The sequence below is a fragment of the Bufo bufo genome, chromosome 1 (assembly GCF_905171765.1).
Source record: "Bufo bufo chromosome 1, aBufBuf1.1, whole genome shotgun sequence".
NCBI lineage: Eukaryota > Metazoa > Chordata > Amphibia > Anura > Bufonidae > Bufo > Bufo bufo.
The window spans coordinates 154,357,231-154,371,825 of NC_053389.1; positions in this window are offsets into that span (position 1 = coordinate 154,357,231).

The window sequence follows — 14,595 nt, forward strand, 5'->3', positions numbered from 1 at the left end:
GTCGCTGCATGTTGCAGTGTGACACCATAGTAGGCAATTATAAAAATTGTCGCGCGACATTAGTGCAACAAAATGTCGCGCGACAAATGTCATCGTGTAGACCTAGCCTAAATGTCCGGCTCTGTCAGTCTATTGGAAGGTGGACACTTCACTTGTGGGGACAGCCACCTACAGGTGAACTCCTGCTGATCAATCAGAATAGATTCGCTCATTTCTACTAAATACACATTTCAGTGTTTTACACGTTCTTTGTCATGTCCGTTACTCTTGTTTATTTCATAATAATGACATTTTCAAAATTTTCCATGTACTATCATTTTTGATTTTAAATAAATTATTTTGTGCAAAATCTTGTGGTCCATTTTTCTAACCCTTTACAGGAAATTTCAATGGAAAAACCCTTTACCCAGTGATTTATTAGGCATGTGCCAGGCTCTGGGTGCTTGCTGTGTGACCAGTGGTGTGTTGTACAGATCATAAAGGCATGATATGTTTCCAGTCAGGAGGGAGAGGTTTATCTCTTGCTGCACAATGATCCAAATTAGTTTTCCTGTTCTCCTCTATTCACATTAAGGCTCTGTCCTCAGTGAGGTTAGCATAAAGTTGATGACAGGTTCCCTTTACATGGATAAAACAGAATTCATCTTGCTCAACCCCCCAACAGACCTATCTATCACGATCAATAGCTGCACATTCTCCCTGGTCAACCACGTTCGCTGTCTTGGAGTGACCTTAGATTCTGCCCTCTCCTTCCGACCGCACATCCAATCCCTTTCCACCACCTCAAACTCAAAAACCTCTCCCGCATCCGCGCTTTCCTCAACTTTGAGTCTGCGAAAATGCTTGTACACGCCCTCATCATCTCCCGCCTAGACTACTGCAACATCCTCCTCTGTGGCCTTCCATCTAGCACTCTCGCACCCCTCCAATCTATCCTCAACTCTGCTGACCGACTAATCTACCTTTGCCCCCTTGTACTCCTCTGCCAATCCCTTCACTGGCTCCCCATTGCCCAGTTTAAAATACTAACAAATACATACAAGGCCGTCCATAACCTGTCCCCTCCCTACATCTCTGAGCTACTTTCCCGATACGTCCCCACACGCAATCTCCGGTCCTCACAATACCTCCTCCTCTCCTCTTATCCCCTCTTCCCACAATCGCCTCCAAGATTTCTCCCGTGCATCCCCCATTCTCTGGAACTCGCTACCCCAACATTTTAGACTCTCACCTACAGTGGAATCCTTCAAAAGAAACCTAAAAACACACTTCTTCAGACAAGCCTACAATCAGTGACCCTGCTGCCTCTATACCGCCATGACCAGCTTCACCCGCACCTACTGTGTCCTTCTCCCATACCATGTAGATTGTGGGCCCTCTCTCCTTCTCTACCAGTCTGTAACTCGTCTTGTTCATGCTTAGTGCAATTGTCTGCATTATGTATGTGCACCCCTTTTCATATGTACAGCGCTATGGAATGAATTGAGCTATAATAATAATAAAGATAGTGGGGGAGATTTCTCATACCACCTGCTCCAAAAAGTTAGAAATTTTTGCACAAAACTCTGTTCCACAAAATTATGACACTTTGACCCTACTGCACCACATTCGCCACTTTTGCTTTAAATGGTTAGTGCATGGGTATGGGGCCTAAGCAGCCATTACATTTACCATTATTTACACAAGTTTTCTGATGCACACAGTGCCTGAAACCTAGCTGGCTTGGGTTTCCGATTCTGGCGCATCTCATGCCAACGCACTTGAGATCGACTAGCTATAGAAACACGTCTGTTGGTAAATCTCCCTCTTATGTTTTGCTGTTTTATAAAAAAAAATCTTATTTTATTTCTCTGCTGTAAAGATTGTGTGACAACTCATCTCTACTACATTTGACTTCCAGTAAGTTGGCCTTCGGTTTTCCCAGACCCTTGAATGTGATCCATTGCATTACTAAGCATGTCCATTTAGGACTTTAGGAAAGCCGGATAGCAACAAAGAGTTGTCACCTAGATTTTGATCTTAGACTTGCCTCCTTGGACTCAGGGGAAGCTGGTGAGCGTATGTACCATGTAGCCGATCTCGGCCCTACAGAGATGAATGTGGGGGAGGGGTGAGAGAATAAGAAACCACCACACAGCTCTTTACAGGAAATGTGAATAGAAAAGCCGTCATTCCTAGAATTCACCGGTAGCTTTCTGTCATACTTGTTCATTTAGTCGTTATATCGTTTTGCAAAATTGTAAATCAATCCAGTAAATGTAGGGTGACTTCAGATGCAGGCTCCGTAAATGGCATGCAGCATGAGGTCTGTGATCTACTAATGTATGAATGATAGGGGTGGTGTCACTTCAGCAAATGGCATTTATCATGTAGAGAAAGTTAATAGAAGACACTTACTAATGTATTAGGATTGTCCATATTGCCTCCTTACGACCATCCTGCAATCCAGCAAAGGTGGTCATGCCTGCACAAGTCAGAAAATCCCTCTAGGTTACATTATAAGCAACTCCCCAATACATCTTTAGTATCTAAATGGATGCATTTACAAGTTGTTCACGTAACAGAACAAAGCAATTGCCGAGATGCAGTCGTTCGCTCATGAATGTAGGGAACACAACCCCCATCGGGTAACTGTGGTAGTCCCTCTTACATAACCGAACACGGGTTATTCTAGAAATAACTGATGTTCTTATGGGGAACTTAGAAATTGCTTAACATACGATTCCTAAGTATGATTTCTAAATGGTTAGAATGGTGGAAATCAACACCCTTTGTTGAACCAGAGCGCTTGATTCCTTTAAGAAAATATTATTCAGGAAAATATGGCTGCCATAAGATGTTAAGATATATATAGTCAGATATTTCCATTGATGGCAGGTAATTGTGTGCAGTATGTTGTGTGACTGTGATATGTGGCACCCTGGCATCTTGGCACTGCCAATGATCTTATACTATTTATTCCAGGGCCTAAAGGTACTTTCACACTAGCGGTTTTCTTTTCCGGCACTGAGTTCCGTCAAAAGTGCTCAATGCCGGAAAAGAACTGATCAGTTTTATCCCCATGCATTCTGAATGGAGAGCAATCCGTTCAGGATGCATCAGGATGTCTTCAGGCAAAAGATAAAACCGCAGCATGCTACGGTTTTAGGCTACTTTCATACTAACAGCAGGACGGATCCGACAGGCTGTTCACCCTGTCAAATCTGTCCTGCCGCTATTTCGCACTGCCGCCCCGTCTCCATTGACTATAATGGGGACAGGGGCGGAGCTCCGGTGCAGCACGGCAGTGCGCGGTGAGAGGCCGCCGGACTAAAAGTACTGCATGTCTGACTTTTTAGTCCGGCGGCCTCTCACCGAACACTGCCGTGCTGCGCCGGAGCTCCGCCCCGTCCCCATTATAGTCAATGGGGACGGAGCGGCAGTCCGGCGGCACAGCGAAATAGCGGCAGGACGGATACGACAGGGTGAACGGCCTGTCGGATCCGTCCTGCCGCTAGTGTGAAAGTACCCTTATCTCCGGCCAAAAGAAAACTGAAGACTTGCCTGAATGTATTAGTGCCGGATTCGGCATTCAAAATACCTGAATGCGCAGACCGGAAAAAAGGTGAAAAAAAGAAATGCCGGATCTGTTTTGCCGGATGACACCGGAAAGATAGATCCAGCATTTCAATGCATTTTTCAGACTGATCAGGATCCTGATCAGTCTTACTAATACCATCAGTTGGCATACGTTTTGCCGGATCCGGCAGGCAGTTCCGGCAACGAAACTGCTTGCCGGATCACTCTGCCGCAAGTGTGAAAGTACCGTAAGGGTATATTCACATGTCACTCATACCACAGTTTTCCATATCATCACCACGACGGCCATACAAGGAGATTGACCCCTGACCTCTGTAGGGGCAGGAAGCAGAGAAAGGTTTAAATGTTCCCCTCCCACCACCAAACACCAGTGTTTCCTGTCCCTACAGAGGACAGGGGCGGAGAAAGGTCTCCGCAGGCAGCCGCCGTGGAGATGAAGGCAGAAGTGATATGGAGTCGCGTACCTGCTTTTGCGGGGCCCCCCCTGTCTGCCCGCGGTCTCGTACTAACGCCGGACAGGGGGGGGTAGGGAGAGACTCGCCTCCGGTTGATCTGGGGCCTGCTCCCGGGAGCACGGAGATGCCCGCTGGTTCATCGAAACCATGCCGGCTTGTGCTCCCAGCGCCGTGCGGGCGCTATACAAATTCGTCACTTCCGGGGTAGCCGGACGTTTCCGGAAGTGACGCGGACGGAGGGGGCCGGCTTCAGAAGGCGGGAAGATTCAAATGGATTCTCCTGCCGGCAGCGTCCTGCGGTGAGTACCTACCTGATTTCGGCTGTACTACAGGATGTCTGCCTCTGAACACACCGAGTCCTCTACTCTACCGTCCGTAAGTCCCCCATAGGGGAGAGTTTTTTTTTTTTATCCTCTCTCACGGGGGCACATTTTAATGGGGTTTTTCTCTCTTGGTTTTCCAGACTGCAAATGAACCTCTGAGAAAACCCAAGAAGTCATTGAAGTGTATCTCATGCCTCAAACGACTTCCTGATGATTACCCTAAGAAACTGTGCAGGGTCTGCATTACTAAAATTGTCCGGGAGGAACAACCGTCCCTCATGGATGAGATTAAGTCCATGATGCAGGAAGAAATTAAATCCTCTTTTGCGGCCTTTTCCTCTCTTCAGACAGTGAAGCCTGTGGTTTCGGAGCCCCCCGCTAAACGCCACAAATCGGACGATGATGTCTCATCCGACTCTGAGGTTTATGGGGGTTCAGCTTCCTCCTCTAAACACATAGAGGATGAAGATAAGCTCTCTGAACGGGATTTTTCAGAAAACAGAAGGAAATTTTATTTTTCCTCTGATGATATGCCCGAGCTGTTAAAAGCCGTTAGAGCTACTATGGGAGTAGAGGAGGTTCCCTCTACGCCGTCAGTACAAGATGAGATGTTTGGAGGTCTCAGGGTAAAAAAATCCAGAGTCTTCCCTATTAACGAGAACATCAAGGGGATGATTTTGGATGAATGGGCAGATCCGGAGAAACGACTAGGCGTCGCCAGATCCTTCCAGAACCGGCTTCTCTTTGATCAGGAAGAAGCTAGGACATTTAATACTATCCCTAAGATTGACGCCCAGGTAGCTAGGGTCAATAAGAAAACCAGCCTACCATTTGAGGATGCTTCTCAACTCAGAGATCCACTGGATAGAAAGGCCGACGGCCTGCTGAGGAGATCCTAGGAAGCGGCCATGCTCACGCTTAAGTCAAACATAGCAGCCACTTCCGTGGCCAGATCTATGTTCATCTGGCTCTCTGAGTTAGAGAATAGGGCCTCCGACGATCCCTCTACAAATGAAATCATGAGCGCCATTCCCCTGTTAAAATCCGCTACAGCTTTTTTGGCAGACGCTTCCGCGGAGTCAGTGCGTTTTTCAGCAAAAGATGCGGGTCTGTCCAATGCAGCTCGCCGTGCCTTGTGGGTGAAGTGCTGGTCGGGGGACAAAGTATCTAAATCCAGATTATGTGGCATCCCTTTCTCTGGAGAATATGTTTTCGGACCTGAACTAGAGAAAATCCTAGAGAGGGCCTCCGATAAAAAGAAGGGTTTTCCGGAGGAGAAGGTCTATAAAAGGAAGTATCCCTTTCGTGCCCCTTCCAACCAAGGTAGTAAATACACGGGAAAGGGCAAGTCGGGCCGTTTCAGTTACCCCAAAGGGGGGAGAGGTAGGGCTCCCGCTTCTGCTCCCCAGAAAGGAAATGGAAACCAGTGACATCCGGGTGGGGGGGAGATTGAGGATGTTTTTTCCCCGCTGGGAGGAGATATCCTCAAACTCCTGGGCTCTGAGGATTGTAAGGTCGGGTTACAGAATACAGTTCTCGGACCCTCCCCCAAAGAGGTTTTTGGTCACCAAGGTTGCGGTCCCAGACTTCAATCATCCCATTTACGTGGGCATCCGGGAATTACTCGCAAAGGGGGTAGTGGTGAAAGTACCTCTATCCGAACAGGGAGGGGGTTTCTATTCCAACCTCTTCCTAGTGAAGAAGAAGGAGGGATCATACCGCACAATTATAAACTTAAAACGCCTGAACAGATACATTACTTATCAAAAATTCAGGATGGAGACCCTAAGATCTATAGTCCCTTTGCTCCAAAGCAATTCAGTAATGTGCTCGGTCGATCTGACCGACGCCTATTATCACGTACCAATACATCCCAGCTCTCAACGGTTCTTGGCAGAATCCTTCATTACCAATTCACCTCTCTCCCCTTCGGCATATCATCAGCCCCTCGAGTTTTTACAAAGCTAATGATCGAGGTAGTGGCTTATCTACGAAAAGAAGGTCTGACAGTCTTTCCGTACTTGGACGATTTTCTGATTTCAAACAGTTCCGCTCCTCTCCTGCTGAGAGATCTAGGTTTCTTCCGTCAAACTCTAGAAAGCCTGGGCTGGTTGATCAACATAAAAAAATCTCAGTTAGATCCGACAACGAAGATCCAGTTTCTGGGGGTTATTCTGGATTCTCAGAAACAGATAACCTGCTTACCTCAGAGCAAGATACGGGACATCCAAGGGAAGATCTCCAGCTTCAACTCAAAGAATCTCTGTTCCATCAGGGACTCAATGAGTCTACTGGGGATCCTTACATCCTGCATACCATCCGTTCAGTGGTGTCAGATCCATTTTCGAACCCTACAGATATGGATACTCAGGGTTTGGGACAGAAGAGAATCTTCTTTAGACCAAAAGGTGATCATCCCTCAGAGGATAAAGACCTCCCTTCTTTGGTGGAAGGACAGGCTAAAGATCTCCAAGGGGGTGCAGTGGTCAAGAAACCCCTATGCCCAGATCACCACAGATGCAAGCCAGTACGGTTGGGGAGCAAAGGTCGGAGAGGTCTATTACCAGGGAGTCTGGCCCAGATCTGTCAGCCTCCAGTCATCAAACCTTCGAGAACTAAGGGCAGTCTGGAAGACTCTAAGACAAGCAAAAGTTCATCTTCAGGGCCATCATGTAAGAGTCCTGTCAGACAACACGACAGTGATCAGGTATTTAAACCATCAGGGAGGCACAGGTTCGTGCAGCCTGCTGGAATTGACGGCAAGAATATTCGCCTGGGCCGAAGCGAATGTCCGGTCAGTATCCGCAGTCCACCTGAAGGGGTCCCTAAATGTGGAAGCAGACTACCTAAGCCGGGCAAGAATAGATCACTCGGAATGGTCCTTAAACGAGGAGGTCTTCCTGATGATAGTGGACAGGTGGGGGAGACCTACAATAGATCTCTTTGCCACTCGAGCAAACTCAAAATTACCAGTTTTTTGTTCCCTACATCCCAGAGACAGCCCGAGTTTCCTGGACGCTTTCTCGCTCAGATGGAACCGAGGTCTCCATTACGCTTTCCCTCCTCTTCCATTAATACCAAGGGTGGTACAGAAGGTCATACAGGACGGTACTTCAGTCATTCTGGTGACACCCTACTGGCCAAAGAGGAACTGGTTCCCAATCCTGTGGAACCTTGCCAGCGAAGGTCCTTGGATTCTACCAAAAAGACGAGACATCCTCCATCAGGGTCCGATCATACACCCGGACCCGGACTTCCTCAACTTAGCAGCCTGGATCCTGAGACCCAGATCCTAAAGCGTCAGGGTCTATCAGAGGCGGTAATTTCAACTCTTAAGGCTTCCAAAAAGAAGGTGACCTTTTCAATTTACCTAAAGATCTGGAAGCGTTTCTGCTCATGGTCGGGTTTGCCTTCACCGAATACCTCATCCCCAAACATCCAGATGATTCTGGATTTTTTACAAAGAGGTTTCGAGATGGGATTAAAACCATCCACACTCAGGGTACAAGTATCAGCCCTTAGTTGCTTTTACGACACCGAGCTGGCAAGCCATAGGTGGATAAAACGCTTCATGAAGGCAACAACAAGGCTACGTCCGACCCTAAAGTCTCACGTACCTTCCTGGGATCTAGATATCGTCCTTAGGGGGCTATCGCATCCTCCATTTGAACCTCTGAGTGACTGCTCTTTGAAGCACAAATCCTACAAGACTGCATTCCTGGTTGCCATCACCTCAGCCAGGAGAATAAGTGAACTACAGGCCTTTTCAGTTAGAGAGCCTTACCTACAGGTCCTAGATGACAGGATAGTCCTAAAACTAGACCCGTGTTTTCTACCAAAGGTGGTCTCGAAATTTCATAGGCATCAGGAGATCACCCTCCCTTCCTTGTTTAATAACCCATCTAATGATTGGGAATCTACCCTTCATTTACTTGATGTCAGACGGGCAGTACTGGATTATTTAGAGGCCACTAAGGACTTTAGGAAGTCAGATTGCCTCTTTGTCCAGTTTGGAGGAAGAAACAAGGGTCAGAAAGTTTCCAAGTCCTCCATTGCTAGATGGATCAAAGCTACCATCACCTCCTGTTATTCCCTACAGAATCTTTCTTGCCCTGGCAATATCAAAGCCCACTCTACCAGGGCAATGTCTTCTTCTCAGGCAGAAAGAGCGGGTGTCTCCCTAGAGGAGATCTGTAGGGCAGCCACTTGGTCCAGTATCCATACTTTTGCCAAACATTATAGGTTGGATCTTTTTAAAAAGACTGACATGGCCTTTGGACAAGGGGTTCTTCACTCTGTGTCCCACCCATAGATTGATATTTGATATACCTCCTTGTATGGCCATCGTGGTGATGATATGGAAAGCCGGAATTAGTACTTACCGGTAATTCATTTTCCATGAGATCACCACGACGGCCCGTATTTCCCTCCCTATTGTTACCCGGGGGTTGATATGATGAAATATCTTCTCCTGTTTATTTATTTTTATTTTTTTCCACGTGTGTAGCCACCACCCTTTACTCTGATATTTTGGAAGCACTGGTGTTTGGTGGTGGGAGGGGAACATTTAAACCTTTCTCTGCTTCCTGCCCCTACAGAGGTCAGGGGTCAATCTCCTTGTATGGCCGTCGTGGTGATCTCATGGAAAATGAATTACCGGTAAGTACTAATTCCGGCTTTTCCTGAACCACCACGTTTTAGTGCAGATTCTGGAAAATGTTGGATCACGCATTTGTCTTTTTCAACCTTAGCGATGGCTGACATGCTGATTTGGATAAAGTATCATTGATTTTACTGTATTGATATCCTATTGTCATATAATGTATGGTTTATCTGAACAATTGGCTGTATGTAAAACCTTTAATAAAACCTTAGTGATGGCTGACTGGTTTGCATAGCAGAAGCAATAGCCAGTGCAGAGAACAAGGTGGCTTTTAGGAAAATTGAATGTGTCATCAGAAAATGACCTATTGTTTAAATCATGTTTTTATGATTAACTGATTTATTTATTTTTCTTTGGCAATTTTTATCACCTCTGTATACACCGGATGCACCAATAGGTCAGTGATGGCTAACCTTCGGCACTCCAGCTGTGATAAAACTACAACTCCCAAGATGCACACTTGCTTGGCTGTTCTCAAAAATCCATAGAAATGAGTAGAGCATGCTGGGAGTCGTAGTTTTACCACAGCTGCAGTGCCGGAGGTTATCCATCACTTAATAGGTGATATCACGGCTTATCTACTCCCTCCTGACCTCTGCACAGGGCACAGAGCATGCCTTGAAACTCTCCCATAGAAGTCAGTGAGGTCCCTTCTGACCATTGTGTCTATGGACCATGAGGCTGCTTTTAAAGAATAGGCCGCCCTGACATATTTTAGGCCTAGTGGCCATTGTGAGATATTGCATGATTTTAGGATTATTTTTAAAATATAGATAGGAACAAAAATTCAAAACAATTTTTTAACATAAAAGCTTGATTTAAAAAACAGGTCATTTTCTGATGATACATCCACTTTAACGCCTGACTCTCCACCGTTTTGGATCTTCCATTGTATTGCTCTGATGAGCATCATTTATTACAATGTAATTATCAGGGAGGGGGGGGGGGGGGCAAGTTTAATCCTACCTCCTTTGCTATTAGATTGCAAGAAACTGCAGGAGTCCCCTCTACAGCAAACAAAGGAACGGAAGTCTCTAGGGGGTAACAAACCACAGGCTCTTCTGTCCTAGGTAGCAAAACCTAGCACTTTAATGGAGGATCCCCACTCTTTCCTGTACATCACTTCCCAGCAGGATGGCCGCTCACCCTATGTGATTTGCGGCACTGGTTGATGGTACACATGGTGACACAATATATTGATTTTTATATATATATATATATACCGTATTTTTCGCTTTATAAGACGCACCTAGGTTTTTGAGGAGGAAAATAAGAAAAAAATATTTTGAACCAAAAGTTGTGCTTTTGGTAGGTTTTGAACTAATGGTGGTCTGTGGATGTCGCACTGTTATGGGGGGGGGGAAATCTGTGGATGCCACACTGTTATGGGGGGATCTGTGGATGACGCACTGTTATGGGGGATCTGTGGACGACACTGATGGGGGATCTGTGGACGACACTGATGGGGGATCTGTGGACGACACTTATGTCACCCACAGATCCGCATAAGTGTCATCTACAGATCCCCCATCAGATGCATCAGTGTGGAGGGAGGAGGCGGAGACACTCATGGTGGAGCCCGATGCAGTGACTCTACTCTAATACACCGGGCCCCGCAGCTGTTAAGTACATTCAATCCGATCCATATCTTAATGTATACCGCACTGTTCTGTACTTACTGTAGTACCGTATGTATAGCATTAAAGAGGACCTTTCACTAGATTTCATTTTTTTAACTAAGTATACAGACATGTAGAGCGGCGCCCAGGGATCCCCCTGCACTTACTATTATCCCTGGGCGCCGCTCCGTTCGCCCGGTATAGCCTCCGGTATCTTCACATGTTAGGCTCCACCCAGTGGAACCTGCCGGCATCTCTTTCTCCCATGCTGTAGCGCTGGCCAGCGCTACAGCATGAGAGAAAGAGACGCCGGCAGGAGCCTAACATGTGAAGATACCGGAGGCTATACTGGGAGAACGGAGCGGCGCTCAGGTATAACAGTAAGTGCAGGGAGATCCCTGGGCGCCGCTCTCCATGTCTGTATGTAGCTGGCTAAGTGTACATCTATACACATGACAGCTGCCCCAACACACCCAGCACTGCTATATCTCTATATGACAGCTGTCCCAGCACACTCAGCTCTGCTATATCTCAGCTGTCATGTGTATAGATGTACACTTAGCCAGCTATAACAGTAGAAGTCTCACATTTTTTCAGTCAGCAGCAAGGTGCCTCCTATGGTCTAGTGGTTAGATGCTTTGCCTCTGATACAGAAGGTCGTGGGTTCGAATCCCAGCAGAAACCTTTTCTGAAATATAAGCACTGACTCCATATATGGACACACAGGGCGGGACACAGGAAGAGGCTGCATCGCATCGCTGACATGGAGGTAAGTAGAAGTGTTTATATATTTTTTTTTTAATACCCGACTGTTACTGCCATGGGGGGAGCGGGGGGCACTTGATACTGGCACATGGGGGGAGGCACCTGATACTGGCACATGGGGGGGGGGAGAGAGGCACCTGATATTGGCACCTGGGGGGGGAGGGGGGGGTTGGCACCTGATACTGGCACATGGGGGGAGGCACCTGATACTGGCACCTGGGGGGGGTTGGCACCTGATACTGGCACCTGGGGGGGTTGGCATCTGATACTGGCACCTGGGGGGGGGGTTGGCATCTGATACTGGCACCTGGGGGGGGATTGGAATCTGATACTGGCACATGGGGGGGGGGGGGGAGAGGCACCTGATACTGGCACATGGGGGGGGGAGAGGGGTTGGCACCTGATACTGGCACCTGGGGGGGAGGGGGGGTTGGCACCTGATACTGGCACATGGGGGGGGGGAGAGAGGCACCTGATACTGGCACCTGGGAGGGGGAAGAGAGGCACCTGATACTGGCACATGGGGGGGGAGAGGCACCTGATACTGGCACATGGGGGAGGCACCTGATACTGGCACCTGGGGGGGAGAGAGGCACCTGATACTGGCACATGGGGGGGAGAGGGGTTGGCACCTGATACTGGCACATGGGGGGGATGCACCTGATGCTGGCACATGGGGGGAGGCACCTGATACTGGCACCTGGGGGGGGGAGGGGGGGTTGGCACCTGATACTGGCACATGGGGGGGGAGAGGCATCTGATACTGGCACATGGGGGGAGAGGGGTTGGCACCTGATACTGGCACATGGGGGGGGGAGAGGCACTTGATACTGGCACTTTTTTTGTGGGGGGGGAAGATGGCACTATGATACTGGGACATGTGGGGGGGAGGAGGAGAGAGGCACTTGATACTGGCACATGATGGGGGGGCATTATGGGGGACACTAGGCCGGCAGCCTATCAGAGGCCGGACACTGAGGGGCATCTACTGGGGCACTATATATGGGGCATTTTATACTGGTACATTATGGGGGGCACTAGCAGGAAGGGGGGAGAAGAGCACTAAGGGGCATTTACTGGGGGAACTATATAGGGGTATTTTATACTGGGACATTATGGGGGCACTATGGGGACATTAGCTCAACTGGGGGCATTACAAGGGGGTATTTTTGCACTGTCACATTATAAGGAGAATTATTACTACTGGGGGGGGGGGGGGCATTATGGTGGGCTTTATTACTCCCCCATGGTATGACCCCCTAGTAGCAGCACCAGCCTCTCCCTGCTCTGCGACCCCACTGCCCCTTCTCCAAATCCTTATTATGAAATCTTTCTCATTAGGATAAAGCACAACATCAGCTCCGCCGAGCCCCCGGCCAAAGTGTGGAAGTGGCGTCCGAGATCCCCAAGGGCCAAGCCAAGTAACTGTAAGTTTTCATGTGAAATATGTTTGTTATACACATATAGCCTACACTGGGCCACACAATATACAGTATACCTCTACACTGTGCCACACAATATACAGTATACCTTTACACTGTGCCCCACAATATACAGTATACCGCTACACTGTGCCAAAGGAGTGGCGTTTACACAGGAGGAGGAAGGTGCGAAGCGCGCTGGGGGGGGCCCTTACAAATATTTGCTGTGGGGCCCAGTCACTTCTAGTTACGCCCCTGCTTGCAGGTTCTTAGTCTCCACATACACACAGTTTTACATCAGGTTTCCATAACAACCCAGCCATTTTTCTTCACTGCTGTAGGTCAGCTTTAAAGGGGCAGGACGCTGTGGTGACACTGTTAGGGGAGCGGAGTGCTGTGGAGGTCACAGTTCAGGGGGTAGGAATTAAGAACCCCACCCCCAGGTCCCACTAAGCCACCACCCCGACTCAGGCCACGCCCCATCCTACTCCGCAGCCAACGGGGATTGAAAAAATGAAGGTAAAAATCAACTTCTGACAGCTGCAGGGGTGGGAGGGAGGGTGACCTTCTCCCTGCAGCTCACGCTCGGACAGCTCAGTGCTGCTGTCTGAGAGTTGTATGATCTGTTCAAAAGGTCATCCCTGTGTCCGTTCAGCCCCTGCGCCGGACGGAGGACAGCGAGTCCGAAAGCCAGACTGTCCGGCCTAAAACCGGACCTCTGACCACTCTAGGGGCAGGCTGCTGTGGAAGTCACAGTTAGGGGACGGTCCACTATGGAGGTCAGTGTTAAGGGGCAGATTGCTGTAGAGGCCACTGTTAAGGGGACGGAGTGTTGTGGAAATCACTGTTAGGCCTCTTGCACACGACTGTATGGCTTTTTCAGTATTTTGCAGTCCGCAAAAAATACGGATGACGTTCGTGTGCATTCAGTTTTTTGCGGAACGGAACAGCTGGCCCCTGATAGAACAGTCCTATCCTTGTCCGTTATGCGGACAATAATAGGATATGTTCTATCTTTTAACGGAAAGGAAATACGGAAATGGAAGGCATATGGAGTGCCTTCCTTTTTTTTGCGAATCCATTAAAATGAATGGTTCCGTATATGGAACGCAAAAAACGGAACGTAAACGGAAAAAAAAAACGTTTGTGTGCAAGAGACCTTAAGGAGATGGGGTACTGTGGAGGTCAGTAATAAAGGGTGGCCGCTGTAGAGATCACTGTTAACGGGGTGGGATGCTGTGGAGGTCACTGTTAAAGGGGCGGACTGCTGTGGAGGTCACTGTTAAGGGGTGGGATGCTGTGGAGGTCACTGTTAAAGGGGCAGGCGCTGTGGAGGTCTCTGTTAAGGGGTCAGGGAATGGTGGAGGTCACAGTTAAGGGGGTGGTCCGCTATGGAGGTCAGTGTTAAGGGCTGGGGTGCTGTAGTGGTCACTGTTAAGGGGGCGGGGTGTTGTGGAGGTCACATTTTAAGAGACGGAGCTCTGTGGAGGTCACTGTTAAGGGGGTGGGTTATTGTGGAAATCACTGTTAATGAAACAGGGTATTGTGGAGGTCATTAATAAAGGGACGGCTGCTGTGGAGGTCTCTGTTAAAGGGGAGGGCGCTGTGGATGTTACTGTTAAGGGGCAGACCGCTGTGGAGGTCACTGTTAAAGGGGTGGGGTGCTGTACATGTCACAGTTGATACTGTCTATCTTTTAACGACACACACAAACATTAAATGAAATAGAGGAAATATACCCGTGCAAAGCTATATATACTACTTACAAAA